Below are 25,777 nucleotides of genomic sequence, written 5' to 3' on the forward strand. Positions count from 1 at the left end.
GACCACTGAATACTTACTAAGAGTCTACTGTGTGGTAGGCCACGGGCTTGGTGCTACTGGAGATTCCAGGAAGTAAGACTCACCTGCAGTGTGAGACCCAAACACAAGAAAGGTAGGTGGCAATACTAAGTCGCATTTTTCATGTGTAGATGAAGATAATAAGGCATATGAAATTCCGAGAATGGAGAGATTATCAAATCTAAAATAATTAAGAGTCCTCCTGAGGGTCATGGAACTTAAACAGTACTTAGAATTGAGCCAGCAGACAGGAAAAGAGAGAGCATTCTGGCAGAGAGATGATCTGGCTGAGGCATGGAAGTGCAATATACAAGATGCATTTAGGAATTGATTTTTGCCTAGTAGTCTAGTAGTAAGAGTTCATACAATGATGTGTTCCTGTCAGTGATATCTAAGTCGAACAAAAAAGGACAACTTTCCCCATCTCTTCCTATTTAGCTGACCTCAGTCAATCACTGGGCAATTCCATTTCAAGACTTTAGGGAGTAGAGTAAGGAAGGTATTGTATTTGTAGGACTGAGCGGCTGGGCCCAAATGTGTCAATGGTGTGAGAGGAGAAAGAAAACAAACCTGACAGACACTGGCATTGTGCTTCAAGTTTCTGACTCCCCTTCCTAGACCAGGGCCACTTGGGTTTGTCTGAACTCATCAAGTTCATTGTCAGGCTGCCAAATGCCCAGGACTACCCCTGCTGCCCCATTATCTTCCCTGTTATTCCTCCTTCCCATGTTTCAGCAAAGTTGTCTTTTACCAGCCTGCGGCCAGGTCGCAGGGTCTGGGCCAGGCCCAGAAAGAGGAGTGGGTCCAGGACAGGGAGTGAAGCCTGGATCCTCCTGGACCCTGGCTGCCCAATGGCAGAGGTCTTTTGCCCTAGCGGCTGCTTCTACACCAGAATTGGATCTAATGGGACCACCACTCCACTCCAGGGCTTGCTCGTCTTCAGCATTTCCAATTTCCTGAAGTACCTCTGCAAATGGTGTAAAGTGACAATGTGCTAATTACATGCCCAGTTGATACTTGTGGGATCAGCCAGGCCTCTAGGGCCTTGCCAGCAACTCAGGATGCTTTCATTTCCAGACATCTGCAGGAGGTGGCTGTCTACTATGCTTCTTCCCTCTTCCAGTTCTGGGGCATGATGCACCAAGCTCACTACATGAGGTCATTAAAATTGGATTGCAGAGAGCCAAGGTATGCGGCAACCACAGGCAGATACATAGCACCAAAAGTAGGCTTTTTCTTTAAGGAGACTCAGAGGAATGACAGGATGCATCTTTCCCTTCAGATAGGGATGGCCCAAGCAGCTTGTTTCTTTCCCACCATCCTGTTTCCCTTGTGGCTTATGGTGATATTGGTCACTTTTAAAACCCAAGTTCAAATATGTAGCCAATGCTAATAGTAGAGTATTTAAATGGTTCTAGTTCTAGTTTCTTTATACCACTAGTTTCTAGTTCTTTACACCACTCAGTAGACCAGTCAAGAGAAGCCAGAGATGTGGCCCAGGCTTTCAAAAATCTCAGTGGAGGGACAAAAATCTCACTGCATTAAATTAACCACTAAGACCAGCCTGGAACACCCAATTCCCTTCAATGACTATTTGGTATATTATCCAAGAGGAGCCACACAACTCTTGGACACAGTTGGAATGGAAATAAAGCAAGACTTGTACAATTCACCATATACTTGCTAATGAATTTTATGCAGATATGGCTATAAGGATAAAAAATAAGTAGGTCGATGTATATAAAGCTTCTTAGCAGAACATCCCAAATATCCTCTGCAGTCTGTGCTAGATTTTATTACAAAAATGGCCTTAATTGTCCCACTCTTCCTAATGTGACTTTGTAGCTCTTCCCATTAACAAGTGGGGTCTTTGTTCCTACTTCTTGAATTTGGGCTAAGCAACGTGTCTTGGTTTGTCTAATAGAATGAGGTGAAAGTGTTGGTGTTCCAGTTCTAAGCCTAGATTTCAGGGGCCTTGCATGTTTCTGGTAGCATTTTTGGAACCCTGTCTCTATCATGAAAATAATCATAGGCTTAACTGTTGGATAATGAGAGACTAGGTAGGAAAACTGAGATGACAGGTTGAAGCATCTCAGGCCAGAAGCCCCCAATTGACTTAACAGCTGACCACAGATACAAAAGTGAGCCCAGCCAAGACCAGAAGGACCATCCTGCCTAAATTTTCAACCCTCAGAAACATGAGCTAAATAAATGATTGTTTTAAGTCAGTGATGTACAAGTTGGTTTGTTACTTAGCAATAGGTAACTGATACACTCGTATTTAGGTTTTTGGACACCTTATTTCTTCTTGGACATCAGAAATCAATGCAACTGTTTCAGTCACAAGCTAAGCTATCACCACTTTGCAAACATGCCTTACGGGCCTTACAGATACATCCAGATCATTTCTGAATTTTACAGTTAACATGTCTGAGATTTCTATTTAGTCTTGCCTATCTTTCTGTTCCATCCCTGCTATCATCAAGCCTTCATTTCCTTTTCTGGACACTGGAAATAGGGCCCTGCCTGGTCTTTGCATGCTTCAACTTGTTCTTTCTGTTATCCCTCACTGTCCAAAGAATTATGCCTAAATACCTTATTTCAGGTCAAATTAGTTATTGATAAGACAATAACTAATGGCTATGAGCAGCCACTGTGTGTCATACCAAGTTGAATAAAATGGAGAAGTGTAAGCCTACTTAGGGCAATAGTCCTTTAATCTAGTCCTATTCTACCTCTGCAGGTTCCTGCTCCACAACTTGTCTACCCAAGACATCTATCTGTCCTGTCCCTTCAACATGGAACCCCCATAGGGGCATTTCTGCTCATGTCACTGCTCCCTAAACCTTCGCCTAAAATGCTCTCCCGACTTTTCCCTGCTTCTCTAAATCTTCATCTTCCTTCAAGGTCTAGCTTAACTCCTCTGAAACCTCCTCCTTCCACCCCTGTCTGAGTTCTCTCTCTCTCTCTCTCTCTCTCTCTCTCTCTCTCTCTCTCTCTCTCTCTCTTCTGCCTCTCTTATCTCAATTTCCCTGGAGCTCCCAGAGCTTCCAGCCATGGCATCTGCATGGCTGGTTACATACTAGCCTGGAGACCAGGGGCCATGGTGTGTCCCCTCTCCAGCACCCGGCACAGTATCAGACACATGTGCCTTCAGGTGATGATAATACTAGGTAAAGATGGACTCAATTAAGCTACTCTCGCCCAAGACAATGTAATGTGTTGGTTCTTCTTTCTTTTAAGGAAAAGTCTTATACCCTTAATTTGGGGTATTGGATTTGAGGACGAACCATAGACCCTCACTATCTCTGCTATGCCTCCCAAGGAGTCAGATAAAAGAGCAGAACCCCTCCTGATGTGTAACTACCCCTTACTGAATGCTCACTACCAGTTACCACCCTGGCCATTGCATTTTGATTATGTTACTTAAATCTTACAACAGTTCTATGTGGTACATATTATTGCCTCCTTTTTATAATAGTGGAAACTCATTAGGAGGATTGAGTACTGTCTCCAAAACCCCACAGCCAGCAAGTGGCAGAGTTAAGATTTGACTCTACTTCTGTCTGAGCCCAAAGTGTGTGTTTTTGATTAGTAAGCAGTAATGCCCCTGACTTAACCAGTTACTTTGCTACAAGGACATATGGAACAGCTTTTTATTATTGGTGCAGTTCCCATCACTAGTCCTTAATTCCCAACCCAGATTTCAGTTCCACTTGACCTTCCTAACCTAGTACCTTCTATGGCAAGCAGAATAATGCTCTCACCCCAAAGAGGTCCAGGTCTTCATCACCAGAACCTGCAAACATGTCATGTTACATGGTATGGGGGTATTAAGATTGTAGATGGAATCAAGTTTGCTATTCAGCCGAGAGGAGGGAGAGGGGAAAATTATGCTGAATCATCCAGGTGGGCCCATTGCAATCTCAGGGGTCTTTATAATCAAAAGAGGGAGGCAGGCAAGTCAGAGGGGGAGATGTGACCACAAAATCAGAGCTCAGAATGATGCACTCGCTAGAAGGGGGCCCCAAGCCATAGAATCAGGCAGTCTTTAGAAGCTGGAAAATCAAGGAAACAGATTCTCCCCTAGAAACTCCAGCATGAATGTTTATGTGTTAGCCCAGTGCGATCCATTTCAGACTTCACACCTCCAGAACTGTAAGATGATAAATTTATGTTGTTTTGAACCACCAAGTCTGTGGTAGTTGTTATAGTAGTGGTAGGAAACTAACGTACCTTCTCATAGAGGCAGTTAGAATCAATTCATGGTCCAATGGCTTGTTGAGACTTCTCATAGCTCAGAAGCTACAGTCTCAATAATTATAAGAAATTGTTTTGATTAAACACCTATTACGGAAATATGATAACTTGTTCCCACAAATAAACTGAGGATATCCTTTCAAGAGCCACTTCACATTGCTAAATAAGAAAGAAAAACTGACCTCTCTCCTCTCCTGGGCTCATGCGGCCTACAGGAGTAGGCCTAATCAGAAGGGGCCTTCTCTCTCTGCCCCTGCCCTGTTCACATGCACACATCCATTCTCTCACTCTCAAAATAAATAAAGTTAAAAAAAAAAAGTACAGTAGTTCTTCCTGCACTGTATGGCCCATGCTTGTCTTATCCTGCCAACACTGCACAATTACAGTTTCTAGGGTCCTGATTAGCTGAGATTTCCTGTAAAACTAATGTGTCCTCGCTAGTTTCCAAATGATGTCTCTCTCCTCACAGTGAAATCACAAACTGCCGATAAGGTATAGGCCAGCTGCTGGGTCCCCTCTCCCTCACACATACCACATACACAAATAGGAAGATGGTCTCCAAGGCTATAATTTCCTGGCCAGCAAGTGTCTTGGGTTTCACTTGAGTGGTTAATGATGATGTCACCCGGGTGCCTTAGTATGGGGCATTTCCAACCTTCAATTAAAGGACTATCATTTACTCTATATATTAACATCCAGAACAATAAACACAGTGGAATACAGTCATTACAGGCAGCCATAATCCATGGCCTGCTGGGTACTGATGTCAACCCTGCTGTGTCTGACATCTGAAATAAGTCCAAAGAAAGCACTGCATTTTCAAAGCTGCGACTACATTGAAGACATCCGCCCCTGGCTGCATTCCATCTTCCCACCTCCACCTTCTAACCTATCAGCATCTTGGGTTCCACCCCAGAGTTAAAAACCCCTGGATTTTACAAAAAGGCATCCAGGCCAACCTTCTCCCTGACTGGGAATAATGCCACCAGTTTGCAGTTGATTGAACCTAGTGGGTCTTCACCATCAGATAATAAACCAATTCAGGATGTTATGATTCCTAATCTAAAGGATGACAAAATATAATGGTCTTGAAGACATTTAAAAAAAAACTGACCTTATGATGCATAAATGGAGCAGAATTGATAATATGGAAAATCAGAAAAGCAAAAGAAAATTTTATTCAAACGTAGCCAAAATATCTTATCTGAAGTTCTCTTCATTTGTTTTCTACAAGTGTTTTCCACACTCATTCAATGCATACTAATGGATCACTTATTGGTGCTGGGAAGTAAAGTTAGAAATATTAATAATATCACATAGTCTAATGGAGGAAACAAAGAATCAGTCAATATCAACACTTAACATTTGTGTAGCTATTCTAAATGACCTATATACATGATCTCATTTTATTCTTTTTACAGTCTGCTAAGGTAGCTACTCTGAGTCCTGTTTTACAAACAAGGAAAGAGAGCCTTAGAGCACTTAGATCAGTTCTGCTAGATCTGGAATTCAAGCCCAGCCAGCCTCTACACCACAGAGGAGCCATGTGAAAAGTGCAGTAATGGGGCACGTGGGTCACTCAGTCTGTTAAGCATCTGACTCTTGGTGTCTGCTCAGGTCATGATCTCCTGGTTCCTGGGGTTGAGCCTCACATTGGGCTCCATGCTGACAGTGTGGAGCCTGCTTGGGATTCTCTCTCCTTCTCCCTCTGTCCCTCCCCCGTTCACATGCACACATGCATTCTCTCACTCTCAAAATAAATAAAGTTAAAAAAAAAAAAAGTACAGTGGTTCTTCCTGCACTGTATGGCCCATGCTTGTCTTATCCTGCCAACACTGCACAATTACAGTTTCTAGGGTCCAGGCACCTAGATTGCTGAGCTGAACTCTTCATTTAAGGGATGCAAAATTAAAACAGAATTCAAAAGACTCCTCTGTCAGATAGTCGCAGGGCAGGGAAGCCTCTCAGTGTTGATTTTACGCTTCAGGTTGCATGGAAGAGATGTGCTTGAGTCATTGACGTGCTGAGAAGATGTTATATAGAGAGTAGGATGAGGAAGTAAGAACACAATGAAAGCCGTCCCAGCAGTCTAGGGCCCTCAGGGACCCAACAACTCCAGGACTAGATAAAAAGCAGGCCTCTTTCTTCAGGAGACTGGCAGCATCTGCCTATGCCTCACGGAGTGAATCTTATGCACGTCCTTCCCTGGAAGAGGATCTGATGTGGGTGGTCATCACAGTGAACCCCGAGCATCCCTGTGGGAGGCGCTTTTAGACCTCGTCAATTCATAGGAAGGCTGCCCTCAGCCCACTATAGGGCTGCCTGTGACTAAGTCCTCAACACAATGCACCCAAACTTTTGAAGGCAGCAAAGCCAGTGAGTTCCACAATACAGTGCCAGCAAACCCGTTGTGCCTAGGGCAGCATTCCTTGGAAGCAGGATTGTGAGCACAACAGCAGGCACGTAGATGCCCTATGTGTGTATCTTTAGAGTCAAGTGTAAGTGATTTACTGCTTTTCTGAATTATCTGTGCCATTGTTCGTCTCTACTGAGCATTTTTTTGTCTTGCTTCACTTTGTTTTTGGTAAAGTGTTATTCATTACGTGTGGGTTTGCAGAAGCAGATCAGAAAGCCTCGGCCTACCAGTCTGCTGCTCTAAGCACAGGCTCTGGGGACTTTCTGGAAATGACTGTGCCATCATGCCAGGTTTGGAGGGAAGGTTTTTCCAAATTGCTCAGTGCGCTTAAGAATTCTTAACGCCTAGGAGACTTGATGGGGCGGGAGTGGAGAAAGTAAGAGGCTCTCTGATGGAGGTTTCTTGGGCTATCCTGTGGGGCATACTTACTAGACTTGTGCACACCCTGCATGGGTCCCTGTGCACTTTCCAAACTGGCTGACTTGCTTTTTTAAACCGGTCAAGCTCCTGGTACCTATGGGCTTTCACTGCACGTGGCCGCCACCTGCTGGAACCAGCCTGGAACTGACTGCTGAGCCTTATAAGGCGGACACCATGCCAGCACAGGAGGTGTGAGAGAACAGATTGTCAAATTCATTCCATGGCTTTCATTCCAGAGGGAGCCTCTAAACTGGCCTTGACCCACAAGAATCTGTTTTTTAATAGTCTTTTGGAGACCTAAAGTCTACAAATCCCTCTGATAACTCATCTGAGAGTTTAATCACCTTCTCTCAGAAATATTTTCCCCATTTGTGAACTCAATGATGCTTCTGTTTAGGTTAATTTCCTACTGATCTGTCTTGATCAGGGATGAAAAGCAACTGCTGTCAATTCTTGGGGTATAAGCTCTTTACAGGCCTGGAGAAAGATCAATGAATGTGCCTCACTTCTCTGAAAAGTTCCCAAGTTTTATTTTCTTTTAAACTGACTTCCTTTAGCATATTTTAAAGCTTATTTATCATCTCTGTGGCTCTCTGAATGCTCAGCTTCTCAACATTCCTCCTTAGTAAGGATCTGGCTAAACCAAATAAAATGCTTCCAGTATCATAGATACTCTCCAGATGTCTGAGCACCTATTATGTGTGAGGCACACAGGTAAGGCTTCTATGGGGTAGAAGACAAATTACTCACAAACTTTGCAAAGAGAGGGGAGAGACAATGCTACAATGCCCGCACATAGATCACTCGAACGGTGTATGAGACAGGTGCAGGCATTCATGCCACTAGAGGCCAACAAATGGAGAGAATGAATACTTTCAGTACTTACAAGGCTTCATATAGGCAGCGGGGACTGAACTGGTCTCTGAAGGTGTGATTTTGTGATTTATAATAAGAACTATATATTTGCTCTTCCACCATTTCTGTCTCAGATATCCTAAACCCTTGGAATTTCCTGTGGTGTGAGCAATAGAGGTATCCCTTGCTATGTTAATGAAGTGACTTGCTTAGGATGGGTGCTGGTTGCCAGGGAACCAAGTGTAGGATTTAAGGATCGAAACTTTTATCCCCACCCCCACCTCCCCCTTTACACACACCCTGGGGAGCAGAGGAGCCGGGCTGGAGACAGAGTTCAATCACCAGTGGCCAATCATGCCTAATGAATGGAAGTAATGAAGAGTCTATAAATCCCCAAAAGGATGGAGAAGTTCAGAGAGCTTCCAGGTTGGTGAACACATGGAGATTTGCTGAGAGCAGTGTGCTAAGAGAGGGCATAGAAGCTCTGTGCCCTTCCCAGGTTCCTTTCCCTATGTACCTCTTCCCTCTGGCTGTTCCTGAGTTACACCCTTGCAAAATTACACCAATAATCTAGTAAGTACAATGTTTCTCTTATTTCTGGGAGCCATTCTAGAAAATTCATCAAGCCTGAGGAAGAGCTGTTGAAACTTCCTATCTATAGCTGTTGGGTCAGAAGTAGGAGTGATAACCTGTATTTGTGATCAGCATCTAAAATGTGAAGGGACAGTCTCATAGGACAGAGCCCTTTACCTGTGGGATCTCTTAGCTCCGGGTAGATAATGTCAGAATTGTCTTAAATTGTAGGACACCCAGCTGATGTCTGAGAATTGCTTGGTGGTGTGGGGGGAAAATCCATACACTGGAATTAGTGACCAGAATTGTTAGAAGTGTATATAGAATTGGTTGGACCAGAGAAGAAAGGTGCTAAGACAGGACACGGCACTCCAGACAGAGAGAACAGCCTGAGGAAAGCCTTGGAGACAAGTGACTACCAGGTGTGGATGTGAACTTGCGGTTGTGTTGGTGTGGGACAAGAGAAATAGTAAGGGAAAAACAGACTGGCCAAACTGTGGGGACCTCCCCAACAAAGGGGAGCTACTAACAAATCCAGGTACTGTGTTCACATTATATAACTCCTGTTGGATTCTATTAACTTGACAACTTGTTTTTCACCATCCTGACCCTAAATCACTCTCAGCTGTTCTTAGAGTCACTTTGTCCCCCTCTAGCATTGGCTGTTGCTTTTGATTTGTTTACTCCAAGTCCCAGTTTGGTTTTTACTCTTTTTTTCTCCTTCTGAGAAATCTGTCTTGCCCTGGCATTATTCACTCCCACTCTCCTAGCCCAGTCTTTGACAAGATCAGTTCCAGCTGGCCAATTTTGCCTCGGTCACTCAATACTTTTCCTGATGCAGTGGATCTTTTAAACTCCTCTCTACCTTCAGGAGACTTAGGGAGGCACCTGAAAGTGAGACCCTGGTCGAGCTACCTGCCCCATTCTGGCTTTGGTGTCCTTGCCTTTAAAAAGAAAGGGAAGGTATGTACCTGACCTCATAGGTCCCTTCTCCAGCTTATGTTCTATAAGCCAATAACCTCAACTATCTCTGTCCACAAGCCATTCCCCCCAACTGTTTCCATGGAATAATTTCAGCTTTCCTGGAAAAAATTTCCTCTGAAATTGACTGAAAATGGAGTTTGAAACAAATTGGATCTGCTAAGATGTCAACCAGCTTTGAGTTATGTTTCCAACTGGGAAGAGGATAGAAGAAAAGATGAGAAGCATGTCTAGCTTCCCTCATGCCAAAGGACCTCTTCCCAGGAGATATTTTCAAAGACCAAGAGAAAATGATGGATGACAAAACACAAAAATGAGCTGCAGGTGACACTCAGCACCTGTTCCCTTCGTGAACTCGCCATACCCTCTCGCTCTCCTCCACCTTTTGATCTTCAGACTGGCCCTGTTTGATGCATCCTGTCAACAAAGCCTAGACCTGTCCTCTGGTGTGGTTCTCGTTGGAGCTTGTAGCCTTGTAGGTTCAATGAGCCCATCTCTGCAGGGGGTAAGTCTCATGCTTTAGCTGCCTTAAGCCACTTACTACCCAGATTCTCAACCTTCTTTTTAGTACTAATTTCCTTCAGCATCTGTCTGGCAGGAGTATGAGATGAAAAGTGTTAACGACCAGCAAATCAATAAACTCCAACCTCAGGTACCTGTCAGGTCCTAGAATTAACATGAGCCCACATGTCGGGAAAAAATGCAGAAGATCATGAGAATCACAGAGGGAAGATACTAGGGGATTAGGGCAAGGAGTAAAAGTCACAAGTGAGAATTTTACTGTGTCTTACTACTTCTGCATTGCTTTTATTATTGTTGTACTTCATATGATAATTTCACATCAATTACCTTAATTAATTCTTATAATAGCCTTGTAAAGTTAGGTGTTATAAATCCCATTTTATACGTGGGGAAACCTAACGTTTAGATTCATTTTTTTGATGCCTACAGTAAGTGAACTTGACAATTATATGAGTTTCCATGAACTGAAGTAAGAAAACATGTGCAGTTGAAATTAAGGCAGAAAGATTCCTAAGCATGGCACTTTAAGAAATAATGCGGAACACAATGTGTATGATTGTTGTCCTGGACCCTAGAAACCTTAGAAATCTGCAGATACTTGCCAATAGCAGCATCAAGCTTCTTCTTTTTTGTTGTTGTTGTTTGTTTATTTATTTGTTTTTGAGGGGGGAGAATCTCAAGCAGGCTCCATGCTGTAGGCACGAAGCCTGATTTGGGGTTCAATCCCATGAACTGTGAGATCGTAACCTGGGCCAAAACCAAGAGTTGGATGCTTAACCTTAACCAACTGAGCCACCCAGGCACCCCAGCAGCATCAAGCTCCTTGAGAAGAATTTCCAGCCCTGAGGCTTAGTCAAAAGAGTGGTTTAACATGAAACTGAGAAGGACAGTCGCCATAGGATGATGAAAAGTGATAACAGCTGGAGAGTCAAGAAGGGACCTGCAGGGAGCAACCCCTTTCATCTGAATTGGCCCCAAAGAGAGAGAATAAAAAATGCTCAGGTGAAGTCTTTAGGTGATACCAACCTGACTCAAACACCAAGGAAGTCTTAAAAATGCTAACCAGGAAGAAGAAAGGCCTTGGGTTATAAGAGGATCCCGCAGGAATGTGGAATATGCTTCTCTAATTTTTTTTGTGTGTTTGCTTAAATACTGCAGACGGTTTTTGGTATTTGATGATTTAAGTGGCTTTTACAAGTAACCGAAACCGATTCCAAAATCTTTCCAAGCCTTAACTTCCTCTCTCTGTGACCGATAGTGGGCCAGCAAACACTTGTGAACTGGGTATCCAACATCAGTGCTTTTAGCTCACGGTACCCACCATGGAAGCCTTTTACTTAATTTGATCAATAATTGTGTTTATCCCTTAGGCTGAGCTGAATCCTACCTTTTCCCTAAAGCCTTCCCTGCTTACCAGAGTTCATGGCATTCACGTGACACTGGAATCCAATTAGGTAGATTGTGCAATCAGCACTCTGTTCTGAAATCATTTGCACTGGCAGTACAGAATACTTTATTTCCCCTTTTAGGGAAGAAGCTATTTTTCACAGTGCTTTTTATTACACTTAGTATCTGTTATGCTTGAGGTTTTCAAAGAATTGTGCCCTTGCCTTATCTGCCCCATACAATAACACTTCAAAGTAGACAGGGGTGTTCAGAACCCCTTTGGTTGCAAGTGACAGAAGCCCAATTTGCTGCAGCTTAAATAGAAATGGAAATTTAGTTCACTCGTAAACCAAAGGAAGGATCCAGAACAGATTTGATAAGCTCAGGGACTAGAATACGAGATTCAATGCCTCCAATAGTGGAAACCTCTGTGTCTCTCCTACTTTTGTATGCCGCCTATGTTTTCTCCTGCTTCCTTTGGCTTACTCTAGGGTGGGATGTGGATATTCTCTTCCCAGGTCAGTGAGTATAAATCCTATAGGCTCAACAGAATTGCAAAATTGGAAGAAGGAATAATTCTCCAAGGAAAGTAAAGGTCTGTGCCATTTGAAAAAGGGAGGACAGGAAGCACAGAGAAAACAAATCTCCACAACGCAGGTTACATTTGTTACTATCTTCTGAAAACCACCTTGAAACTGAAGTTCAAAACAAGCTATACTGCTACTCTTTAGTGGGTTCGAGAAGAAATTATCTCCCAGAGTTCTCAGCAACTAACACCAAGCCTTGCTCACAGTAGAATGCTCAATAAAAATCAGTTCACAGAGGAGTGCTTGGGTGGCTCAGTTGGTTAAGCCTCTGACTTCAGCTCAGGTCCTGATATCACGGTTTGTGGGTTTGTGAGTTTGAGCCCTGCGTCCAGCTCTGTGCTGACAGCTCAGAGCCTAGGGCCTGTTTTGGATTCAGTGCCTTTACTCTCTCTCAGCCCCTCCTCTGCTTGCGCTCTCTCTCTCTCAAAAATAAATATTTAAAAAAATTTTTTTTGAAATCAGTTCACAGAAAATTGATTAAAGCTACCTATAATCCCATGCTTCCTTTCCAAATTGAAGTATTTAGGGCTATGAGAGAAAAATCGTAGTAAGACAATGAAGCCGTCACTGAGTAATTACAGTGAAATATAATTTGAAAACCGTGAAAATAACAATTACAACAGCAAAACCAAATCTGACAATAATCAAGTGCTCAGTAGATGCTAGGAACCATTCTAAGAGATTTGCATGTGATCATCCATTTACTCCTTACAACTCTGTGGGGGAAGGTACCATTATGCCCATTTTATGGAGGAGGAACCTGAGGCTTAGATCAGGTGCCATGCCTGGAATCACACAGATAGCTGGTGGCAGGACAGGAATTCAGGCCTCTGTCTGACAATGAGTAGGCCTGGGCTCCTGTCACTTGCTGTACACCTCTTATAGCAGGACCTAAGGGGACTGGTTACTTTGCTAGTCTGTCATTACCGGAGCTGGACATTTCCACATAGCACTCAAGCCTCCCCCTTTATGAACTTAAATTTTACCATGCTTATTCCTAGGTCATCTTTAGATGTGGAAGAAATTGAAGCCTTTGGGAAAGGTAGGTTATCAATACATCAGGGATGCTTCCTGTAGGTAGGAATGCATGTTCCCAAACCAGTTATGTCTACTCACTCTTGTTTCTTGGCCCAAACTGGTCCCTCCGCTTGAATCTTGAATCCTTCTTTAATCTCTCTGCCTGGCAAGATCTTACTTTCATATTCTACTCAAACATCTCTTTCTTGTCCTTTTAATATATATATCCTGGCAAGATGGTGAGGGTGTCCAGGGCAGGGGCCAGAGGTGTTTGGGTTTCCAGTGCCCAGCACAGAGCCTGGTACATAGAATGTGCTCAATGAATTCATGGATATGTGAGTGAAAGGTAGAAAGCATTGGGCGCCTGGGTGGCTTACTTGGTTAAGTGTCCAGCTCTTGATTTCAGCTCAGGTCATGATTTCATGGTCATGAGACTGAATCCCACGTTGGGCTCTGCTCTAGGTTCATGGAGCCTGCTTAAGATTCTCTCTGCCTCCCCCGCCTCTCTCTCTTTCCTCCCCTTCCCCGTCCCCCCAAAGAAGAAATGTGTAAAGTACACTGAGATTATTTACTTGTTTGATTGGAGGATCCACAGTGGATTCCAAAAGGATTTCCAATTCAGTCTCTTGTTACTTAGAGGTGTATCAAGGACTGAAGTTCTGGGAAGGAAACCGGTGATCTTGGAGGAAAATCAAAAGAAACAGTCCATGTAAAGTCCGTGGCATTGTTATGTCTGGAATGCCAAAGGAAAAAGAAAGAATAAACATAAGTTAAGCCGTGTAACTAGCAAGATGCTATAATCAAATTATTTTGGTCCCTGCCTCTCAGTCCTAACGATAGGAGTCTACAAAGAAGACAACCTGACCTGTGTCAAACACAGAAGAATGCTGGTGGGTGTGTTCCTCCTCAGCAGTGTACATACTAACTCATTAGCTCCCTCGTGGGTGTGGACCATATAATTGTTTTTACTTTCCCTGACTTTCTGCTCAAGCATGTGGAACCAGATGCTTTCCATACCTGCACAATGCAGTTCTGCAGGACCACCATAGAGCACACTCAGTAATGAGCTTCAACTTTGCATACCCAGCAATATAAAAACTGTCACTGTCTCCACACGTGGGAGCCTCATGTACTTCCTGGGAGCTTGTTAACAGAAATAATAGTCATAACATTTCAATCTCAAAGACTCTTGGAAACAAAGTGTTCTCCCTTACCCTACTCATGGAAAAACGTTACCTGAGACAGCAGGTGTCTTTCCAGGGTCACAGGCGAATCAAAAGCAAGCTAATCAGAAGTACTACTGGCGCAGCCGGGTGGCTCAGTTGGTTAAGCGTCGGACCTTGGCTCAGGTCATGATCTCACGGCTCGTGAGTTCGAGCCCCACATCAGGCTCTGTGCTGACCACTCAGAGCCTGGAGCCTGTTTCGAATTCTGTGTCTCCCCTCTCTGTCCCCTCCCCCGCTTAAGAGCGCCCTCTCTCTCTCTCTCTCTCAAAGGTAAATAACCATTAAAAATTTAAAAAAAAAAAGTACTACTGGCATGCCCTTAGAGAAGTTTACTCTGTGCTTGTAACAAGAGTAACTTTTTTAGTAAGAGTGATTCAGCATTCTTCCGTTCAAAATGAGATCTGCAAAATAATCTCTAAGCTTAGTAGACTTTCTAGTACAGGTCAAATTGGGAATGGTTCATCAAAAGATAGGGTAAATTTTCATTTAGGTTACTGACCAGGATGTCCTATTTCTGGCCTCTTGAAGAATCTGCATAACTAAAATGTGCTAGAATTTTAAACGTTTAGGAGATTCAAGCTGTGGGAGCTTGAAAGGAGAAAAACCAACCTGGAAGGTTAGAGAAGTTCCTGGACAGGGAGAAGGGGTGGGGGGGTGAATGAGAGAGATGAGCCCAGCTATTGAGACAGGGAGGTAAAGGTCTACTGTTGACCAGTATATGCTACCCAATCCTGGAGGAAGAGTGTAATTGATTTTTTAACATTAGGCTTAGAATACGCTGGTTTCTCTTCAGATTGCATAAAGCTTTCGGCTTTTAACATTAGGCTTGGCCATGTGACAGGCCTTAGCCAAAGATACATGAGTGAAAAGGTCATGTGTTCTCTCTAGGCAGCAGTTTTAAGAGCAAGTATATAGTTCAAGTATATGTTCTCGTCTGCCTAACTTTGGAACCGTGGAAGTCTGTGTTTGGCTTAGCTTCTGTGAGCTAGATCTCAAGTGGTTATGAGGAGCAGTCCTTTTGCCAGTACCCAAGGGACATGGAGTGTGACAGGAAATACAGCTTGTTGTTTTGATCTTATGAAGTTTGGAGATCAAGATTTGGCATAATAAAGGGGCGCCTGGGTGGCTCTGGTGGTTAAGCATCTGACTTTGGCTCAGGTCATGATCTCACAGTTGGTGAGTTCGACCCCCGTGTTGGGCTCTGCACTGACAACTCAGAGCCTGGAGTCTGTGTCTCCCTCCCTTTCTCTGCCCATCCCCTGCTGTGCACTCTCTCTCTCTCTCTCTCTCTCTCTCTTTCAAAAATAAGTAAATAAACATTAAAAAAATATTTACCATAATATAGCCTATCCAGTCTAAAAGAGACTAGGGAGTAGGAAAGTCTGTTAGTTTTGAGAAGCATGGCTTATGAATCAAACTGGATAAGGTTGGATCCCAGCTCTACAGTATACCTCTAACTCTCCTACATGTGCACCATCTGTATCCTGAATTTGCTGGCACAATAAAGGATTTTGTAAAGTCATTGCAGTGTCTCAAGCCAAAGTGTCTTCTCCCAACAGAGAAGAGGGTCCAGTAAGAACAGTGGAGTAAAGCTGGACCCACTGCCTGCTCTGGCAAGGCCCCTGGACTTCAAAGGCAGAGAAGACTAGTGTCTAGACTAATGTCTAGAGGCCACATATCCCTATTTATATTTTGCCCTTGGCATTTCCATCCCATCCTCATTCCCATTTCACCATCCCGGTGTCCTGCCCACCTCATCTCTAGTGGTGCCTGATAGGCCTGAGCAGGTAAGTGTGCCCAACTAATTATGTATACACATGAGAATATATGTGTGTGTAGCATGGATACTCAAATATACAAAGTACTTGCTAGATACAGGTAATAATGCTATATACTCTTCTCTCCATAGATGCTTTCTAAATGATCCAGCTTCCACCTGCTAGCATTAACATGGTCCTAATGCAAGGGGGCAGATTTTTGTTAGACTTGGGACCATGGTTACGGCAGCTACTAGAGCTCATACCAGTGGCCCACAACAGGTGCCTCTGTCATGCCAAGGCCTTAACTCCGATGTCATTTCATAATATACCCTCCAATAAAGAGCAGGTACAATTTACTAGGCAAGTTAAGCAGCATTGGAAATTCTAAATCAAATGTTTTATCTATTTTTTTAAATTTTTTTTAATGTTTATTTATTCTTGAGACAGAGAGTGAACAGGGGAGGGGCAGAGAGAGAGGGAGACACAGAATCTGAAACAGGCTCCAGGCTCTGAGCTGTCAGCACAGAGCCCAACACGGGGCTCAAACCCACAAACCATGAAATCCTGACCTGAGCTGAAGTCGGACGCTTAACCGACTGAGCCACCCAGGTGCCCCAAAGTCAAATGTTTTAAATAGGGGTTTAAAAAAACCTGGCTGATCAATAGAATACAGAAGCCACAGCTGAAATCTACCTGCCAGTGGATGCCTTCTACATATTTTCCTTCTCATCTTTGCTTTTAATGTGGAGTCCGCTTGTACCTGACAGCCCCAAAGAGTGAGTTCTGAGAGGTGCACAGGTCCAGTCTCCTCTTTTTCTTGAGGAAGAAGCTGAAATTCAGAAAGGTTAAGTGGTATCGCCTCCAGCAAGCTGCTGAATCCACAGGGGTTTGGGAGAAATTTAGTACCAGGTGAGCCAGTGGCTGATTTATTTATAAGGAGACCGACCTTTGAAGCTGAATCTTGACTGAGAAGAACTTGCTCCTTCTTCTTGGCCTTTTCATCAACACAGCCACCATCAGCCTGTCATCATGCGCCTGTTTACTCTGTGTTTCACCAAATGCCCTTTACAGGACCTGCAGTGGCTATTTTGGTAGCTTCCTGGACACAGGAAATGTTTTGTTTAGGCCCCACCTTGTGTTCAGGGTGTCTGGGGACTGTTGAAGTTGTTTGAATTTGAAAGAGAAAAGAAACAAGGAGTCAGACAAACAAAGAGATAGTTATAGATCTGGCTTGAAGTCTCTCCCCCGTGTGCCTCTCTCTCTGCTCCTGTTTTCCTCTCTACAGTTAGAATGCTGTACCAGCCCCTGGAATCGTTCTGGAAGCAGAATTAGAAAGAGGGCTATGAATCTTGGAAATAGAGCTCACTCTAGAGAGTCGCCATGATATCTGAGTTTCATCCATTATTGCAGTTTTAAATCAGAGAGCCCTTAGGAAACATCTATGTCTACCACAAATTATAACACAGGCATAAAAATCTTTTCTGTAATAAGTAATTTTCCATGAAAACAACACTTCCTAGTCTTCCAGGACATAGCTGAAACATGACTTAGATTGCCGTGGGTTTTTTAATGCATTTTTTAAATGGAAAGAAGACTTCAAATTCCCTAAGCATGATGCATTTTTAATCTTACAAGATTTAATTTCTCAGCAGAAACCCATCTTAGGTAAGTGAGCTTATTCCCAGAGAAGCCTTCCTGACTTTCCCTCTGAAGGCTAAAGGTTGATTTATGAACTGTCCAGGTGTCTAAAAAGAGTCTTTAAGCAGAGAAGAGGAGCCAACCATTCTCCCCTTTTCCTGGGAATAAGACAAGATGCATTTGTATCCAAACTGGAACTTAAAACTCAGGATTAAATATTAGGAAATCTACTCTTATGGAAAGTATAATTAAAATTGATCTCCTGGGGCATGGGGTGGCTTAGATGTTGAGCATCCAACTCTTGATTTCAGCTCAGGTCATGATCCCAGGGTTGAGGGTTAGAGCCCCATGTCAGGCTCTGTGCTGAGCGTGGAGTCTGCTTAAGATTCTCTCTGCTTCTCCTCTCTCTCTCTCTCTCCGCCCCCCTCCCCCTTCTCCCACCACCCCGCACCTCTGCCCCTCTCTCCCTCTTGCTCACTCCCTCTCTCTAAAACAAAATAAATTTTTAAATAAATACATAAATAAAATTGATCTTCTGTGTTGAGGGACATTAGAAAATATTTTTCTATGCTACATACAATTTAGAGATCTTTAACCTGAATTAGTTCAGATGGAGTCTTGCCTGAAAGCATTAGATACCCAATCCCAAAAGTTCCTACTACTATGATCCCAGATGCCATATAAAAATAGTAGAGATCAAGAATCCAAGGTAGAAGAAAGAGATCTCACTTTTCAGTAGGACTGAAAAGACCAGTTCTCATTGAGGCAATAAGAAACATGGATTCCACTAGGGATTCCCTAATCCTGTGTTTGAAGGCATGAAAACAACAGCAATCTCACTGTACATGATCAGAGCTCGTGGACAGCAAGTGTGTTATCAGTGAGCAGTAATATTTTTAAAGCTGTCTTTTCTCTGAGTAATACGTCTCAACAGTGTGCTTAAAATATTCAGTAAATTGTATTGTAAACAGATGCGTCACATCATCCAAGCTTTGTTGCTCCATTTCTAGAGCACAGAGTAGATTTAGCATAACTCTTAAGTGCCTTAGGATCTTCGCAATGGTAAATGAGCATTGGCTTCAACTTAAAGTGACCAACTGCGTTAGCCCCTAACAACAGGGTCCTTTTAAGCTTTGAAGCCAGGTATTGACTTCTCCTCTCTAACTATGAAAGTCCTAGATAGCATCTTCTTCCTATAGACGACCATTTCATCTACACTGAAAAATTTGTTGAGCGTAGCCACCTTCATTAATGATCTCTCCTAGCTCTTCTGGATAACTCGCTGCAGCTTCTACATCAGCACTTGCCGCTTCACCTCGTACTTTTATGTCCCGGAGATGGCTTCTTTCCTCATGAACCAACCTCTGCTAGCTTCAGCCTTTTCTTCTGCAGATTCCTCACCTCTCTCAGCCTTCCCAGAATTGAAGAGACTTAGGGCCTTGCCCTGCATTTTTTAGGCTTTGACTTCGGGAATGTTGTGACTGCTTTGATTTTCTCTCCAGACCACTCAGACTTTCTCCATATCAGCAGTAAGATTGTTTCACTTTCTTATCATCTGCAGGTTGGGTGTAGTAATACTTTTAATCTCCTTCAAGAACTTTTCCTTCACAGTCACAACTTGGCTAACTGATTGGCACAAAAGGTCTAGCTTTCAGCCTATCTTGGCTTTTGACATGCCTTCCTCACTAAGCTGAATCATTTCCAGCTTCTGATTTAAAGTGAGAGAGGTGTGGCTCTTCCTTTCACTTGAACACTTAGAGGCTGTCGTAGGGTTATTAACTGACCTATTTTCCATATTGTTGTGTCTCAGGGAATAGGGGGGACTGAAGAGAGGGAGAGAGATGGGGGAACAGCCAGTCAGTGGAGCAGTCAGAACACACAGTGTGCATCAATTAAGTTGCTCGTTTCATATGGGCACAGTTTGTGGCACCCCAAAATAATTACAATAGTAACATCAAAGATCACTGATCACAGATTGCCATAATAAATAGAAAAATAATGAAAAAACTTGAGATCTTTCAAGACTTACCAAAATGTGACAGAGACGTGAAGTGAGCAAATTCTATTGGAAAAATGGTGCCGATAGATTTGCATGAGGCTGGGTTGCCATAAACCTTCAGTTTGTAAAAAATGCAGTTGTCTGTGAGGTGCAGTAAAGTGAAACACAGTAAAATGAGGTATACTGTATAATATTGTATGTCAACTATACATACATATTTCTTATGTCAATAAGAAACTTTTGAGTAGCTTGGCTATCGCTCAGATGTTTATGCCTAATATAATGTTAATCAAGTGATACTCTTCTATGCAAACGTACTGACAAGTATCTAAGGACACTTATAAGGAAATAACTGGACTTTTTAGAGGGTTGGTTGACCCTGGGACAAAGATTCTTGACTGAAACATTCTTAGCTCTTTGGGCAATGATGAAATTGGCAGAGAACTAAAGTCACATAAAGGTGATAGAACCGCCCTGTTTGCGTTCAGCTCAAGGATTTGCATATGGGTCTCGAGCAAGTATTCTTTTAGATATGAAATTATTTGGTGTCACTTAAAATGGTACTCCACTGTGCTCTGAAGAAAATTATCATAAGATTTTTTTTTCTTACTGAGAAGTTACTTTAGAAAACAATAAAATAGTTGATGCCTGAGTCATTCAAGAGAGCAGAGACTAAGACTCTTCTCTTTAGAAATTTAGAGGTGTAGTTATGTTAGTGAGAGGGCCCTTCTTTCTGCATCAAGAGCATTGGGACTAGGAGCTAGGGTCTGGCCAGAGAAGGTAGCAGCAACATTGTTGGCCATGGGATGGAGAAGCTGAGTTCTGCAACCAGAAGTATTGACAGGTATTAAGGACTTAACTATGATGTGTTAAATCCCTGTCGGAGGGAGAAACTGGAGGTTTCAGATAACTCTTTAGCCCTATGCCTAGAACATACATAGTAGGTACTCAGTAAATATTTGCAGAATGATTGTGAGCAACACCAAGAAGTGAGGGTGTGGGGAGAAGCGACATCAAAGCATCGTCTTACAGGCTTTGGAGAAGCAGACTGAATTTTTTCAGAAGAGGTTAGCAAAGATGATACAGAGTCAGATATCTGGTCTTAGGTTCGATACTCATGGTGCCAGTTAGGAAACTAATAAGTGTTCTGTATCTGGGTAGAGTTTTATGGAAAATAGACTTTAGGCAATAAAAGTGGTACATTAGACTGGAAGTGAATGTGATTCCTTTGCAGAATAAACTGCTTTAGGGCAGTGGTTCTGAAATATTAAAAGGAAAAGAATTCTCTTGAATCCCTAATATTGACATAAATTGTGTTTAGGATAATGTTACTTAAATATGTATGTTCAAACATAAAACTAGGAACAGGATCTAAATGGTTGTAAGTCTTATACACTTATACAACCAAATTTAATTTCAAAGGAAATTCAGGTGCGTTGAATTTGACACGTCTGTACTTTATTACCATGTGTTTCATAATGACACAATTTTCCCACTACTTTCCTTTATTCTAACTTCCAACAAACTTTGTACAGCATACTATGAAGTCATAGGGTCTTTAGTTGTTTGTAACACATCATTTACAAGTCATATCCACTTCTCTTTTCCCATTCATCTATGGTAATTAATGTAGCACATAGTGTCAGATCAAATCTCAATCTATTAAATAACTTAAGACACTAAAGCCTTATTCTATAAACATATCTTCTAATTACGGATGCCAATATGAGTTTTAACTTTCTAATGAGTAAAATAATTCAGCATGGAAAAAAATGCTATTTCAGGGTCAAAATGTCATTTTGAGATTAAGATATCAATTTAGTAGCAATCACATATGCTTATCTGTACATTGAAGGTTTAATGCTACAAATCAAGTGATTTCTTGGCACCAAAATGGTCATAAATACAATTTATCCACAGGTAATGATTAAGCTGTGGGACCTAGTTCTTTTTTTTTTTAATTTTTTTTTTCAACGTTTATTTATTTTTGGGACAGAGAGAGACAGAGCATGAATGGGGGAGGGGCAGAGAGAGAGGGAGACACAGAATCGGAAACAGGCTCCAGGCTCCGAGCCATCAGCCCAGAGCCCGACGCGGGGCTCGAACTCACGGACCGTGAGATCGTGACCTGGCTGAAGTCGGACGCCCAACCGACTGCGCCACCCAGGCGCCCCGTGGGACCTAGTTCTTAGGTGACTGAAAATATGTTAGTTAATATAAATTTTTAATTTTTAAATATTTACTCAGGATGTATTTAAAATAAAGTTTGGAAGGGGCGCCTGGGTGGCTCAGTCAGTTAGGCGGCCGACTTCGGCTCAGGTCATGATCTCGCGGTCCGTGAGTTCTAGCCCCGCGTCGGGCTCTGTGCTGACAGTTCAGAGCCTGAGTCTGCTTCAGATTCTGTGTCTCCCTCTCTCTGACTCTCCCCTGCTCATGCTCTGTCTCTCCCTGTCTCAAAAATAAATAAACATTAAAAAAAATTTTTAATAAAATAAAATAAAATAAAATAAAGTTTGGAAAAGTGTAACAGACTTACGTATCTACCAAAAAAATACAAAATAATAATATTTTGCAATTATTTACTTCAGATAATTTTTAGTTATTTTATTGTTTAAATCTGTATGCAATAAAATATTTATTGTACAATCCTGTGTTTTAACATATGCATACATTTGTGTAACCACCACTAGAAAAAAGTTTCACTACCTTCTAAACTTCCTTCTGCTAGTCTTTGTGGCCACACCTTCCCCCTATGTCAACCCTGGACCACTGCTGATCTGTTCTCTCTCTTGATAGTTTCATTTTTTTCCAGAAAGCCATGTATATGGAATCCTAGAATAGGTGAACTTTGTTTTGTTTTGTTTTGTTTCAATTGAAGTATAATTGATAAACAATATTTTATTAGTTTATGTGCACAACATAGTGCTTCAAAATGTGTATGTAGTGTAACTGATCACCACACTAAGTCTAGTTACCATCTGTCAACATACAAATTTAACACCACATTTTAAATTTTATTTTCTTAATTTACATCCAAATAGTGCAACAATGATTTCACGAGCAGATTGCTTACTGCCCCTTACCCATTTAGCCCATCTCCCCTCCCACACCTCTTCCAGTAAACTTCTATTTGTTCTCCATATTTAAGAGTCTCTTATGTTTTGTCCCCCTCCCTGTTTTTATATTATTTTTGCTTCTCTTCCCTCATGTTCATCTGTTCTGTGCCTTAAAGTCCTCATATGAGTGACATCATGTGATTTTTGTCTTTCTCTGACTCATTTCGCTTAGCATAATACCCTCTAGTTCCATCCACGTAGTTGCAAGTGGCAAGATTTCATTCTTTTTGATTGCTGAGTAATACTCCATTGTATATATATACCACATCTTCTTTATCCATTCATCCATCGATGGACATTTGGGCTCTTTCCATACTTTGGCTATTGTTGATAATGCTGCTATAAACATGAGGGTGCATGTGTCCCTTCGAAACAGCACACCTGTATCCTGTGGATAAATGCCTAGTAGTGCAATTACTGGGTCGGAGGATAGTTCTATTTTTAGTTTTTTGAGGAACCTCCATACTATTTTCCAGAGTGGCTGCACCAGCTTGCATTCCCACCAACAACGCAAAAGAGATCCTCTTTCTCCACATCCTCACCAACATCTGTTGTTACCTGTGTTTTTAATGTTAGCCATTCTGACAGGTGTGAGGTGGTATCTCATTGTGGTTTTGATGTTATTTCCCTGATGATGAATGATGTTGAGCATTTTTTCATGTGTCAGTTGGCCATCTGGATGTCTTCTTTGGAGAAGTGTCTATTCATGTCTTTTGCCAATTTCTCCACTGGATTATTTGTTTTTTGGGTGTTGAGTTTGATAAGTTCTTTATACATTTTGGATACTAACCCTTTATCTGACATAAAGGACATCAGGATAACCCTTTTTCTGTCGTTTGCAATTATCTTCTCCCATTCTGTCAGTTGCCTTTCAGTTTTGCTGATTATTTCCTTCGCTGTGCAGAAGGTTTTTATTTTGATGAGGTCCCAGTAGTTCATTTTTGCTTTTGTTTCCCTTGCCTCTGGAGACGTGTTGAATAAGAAGTTGCTGCAGGCAAAATCAAAGAGGTTTTTGCCTACTTTCTCCTCGAGGATTTTGATGGCTTCCTGTCTTACATTGAGGTCTTTCATCCATTTTGAGTTTATTTTAGTGTATGGTGTAAGAAAGTGGTCCAGGTTCATTTTTCTGCATGTTTTTGTCCAGTTTTCCCAGCACCAGTTGCTGAAGATACTGTCTTTATTCCATTGGATATTCTTTCCTGCTTTGTCAAAGATGAGTTGGCCATACGTTTGTGGGTCCATTTCTGGGTTCTCTCTTCTGTTCCATTGATCTGAGTGTTTGTTCTTGTGCCAGTCCCATACTGTCTTGATGATTACAGCTTTGTAGTGTAGCTTGAAGTCCGGGATTGTGATGCCTCCTGTTTTTGCTATTGTTTTTTTTTTTTTTTTTTTTCCGAGATTGCTTTGGCTATTTGGGGTCTTTTCTGGTTCCATACCAATTTTAGGATTATTTGTTCTACCTCTGTGAAAATGCTGGTGTTATTTTGATAGGGCTTGCATTGAATACGTAGATTGCTTTGGGTAGTATCGACATTTTAACAATATTTGTTCTTCCTACCCAGGAGGATGGTATCTTTTTCTATTTTTTTGTGTTTTCTTCAATTTCTTTCATAAGTTTTCTATAGTTTTCAGTGTATAGCTTTTTCACCTCTTTGGTTAGATTTATTCCTAGGTTTTTTATGGTTTTAGGTGCCAAATTTAACACCATATTATTGCTTATATTCCCCATGCTGTACTTTACAACCTCATGACTTAATTTATAACTAGACATTTGTACCTCTTAATCTCCTTCACCTATTTCACCCATCCCTCCGACCCCTCCCCTATGGCAACAACCAGTTTGTTCTTTGTTTTTATGAGTCTATTTCTGTTTTGACTTTTTTGTTGTAGTTCATTTGCTTTGTTTTCTAGATTCCACATATAACTGAAATTATATGGTATTTGTCTCTGACTTATTTCACTTAACATAATACCCTGTAGTCCATCCATGTTGTTGCAAATGACAAGATTCTTTTCCTATTGTGGCTGAGTAATATTCCATTGTATGTTTATGTGTCTGTATATACATATACACACATGTGATATATGCACATATACATACACATGCATTGCATACATATATACGTACATGTGATACACACGCATGCACACATATATCCCACATCTTCTTTATCCTTTCATCTATTGATGGACACAGGTTTCTTCCATATCTTGGCTATTTTCAATAATGCCGCGATGAACATGAGAGTGTATATATCTTTTTAAATTAGTGTTTTCCTTTGCTTCATATATATGTACAGAAGTGGAATTGCTGGATTATGTAGTAATTTTACTTAAATTTTTTAGGAACCTCCATACTATCTTCCACAATGACTGCACCAATTTACATTCCCATCAGCAGGTCATAAAGGTTCTCTCCTCTCCACATTCTCACCAACACTTGCCATTTCTTATTTTTTTGTTACTAGCCATTTTGACAGGTGTGAGGCAGTATCTCATTGTGGTTTTAATTGTAATTTCCCTGATGATTAGCGATATTGAGCATCTTCTAATGTGTCTCTTGACCATCTGTATATCTTCTTTGGAAAAATGTCTCATTCAGGTCCTCTTCCCATTTTTTTCATTGGATTTTTGGGCGTTTTGGTATTGAGTTGTAGGAGTTCCTTCTAATTTGTATATTAACCCCTTAATGGAGATATCATTTGCAAATATATTTTCCCATTCAATAGGTTGCCTTTTCACTTTGTTGATGGTTTCTTTTGTTGTGAAAAAGCTTTTTAGTTTGATCTAGTCCCAATTGTTTATTTTTGCTTTTGTTGCCATTGCCTGAGGAAACAGATCCAAAAAAATATCTCAAAGGCCAATGTCCAAGAGTTAACTGCCTGTATTTTTTTAGGAGTTTTTTGTTTTCAGGGCCTCCATTTTTTTCTTGAATCCATTTTGAGTTTATTTTTGTGTATGGTGTAAAAAAGTGGTCCAGCTTCACGTAGCTATCCACTTTTC

Source organism: Panthera pardus, unplaced genomic scaffold (genome assembly GCF_024362965.1).
Source record: "Panthera pardus isolate Hobbes unplaced genomic scaffold, ASM2436296v1 HiC_scaffold_24, whole genome shotgun sequence".
Classification (NCBI taxonomy): Eukaryota; Metazoa; Chordata; class Mammalia; order Carnivora; family Felidae; genus Panthera; species Panthera pardus.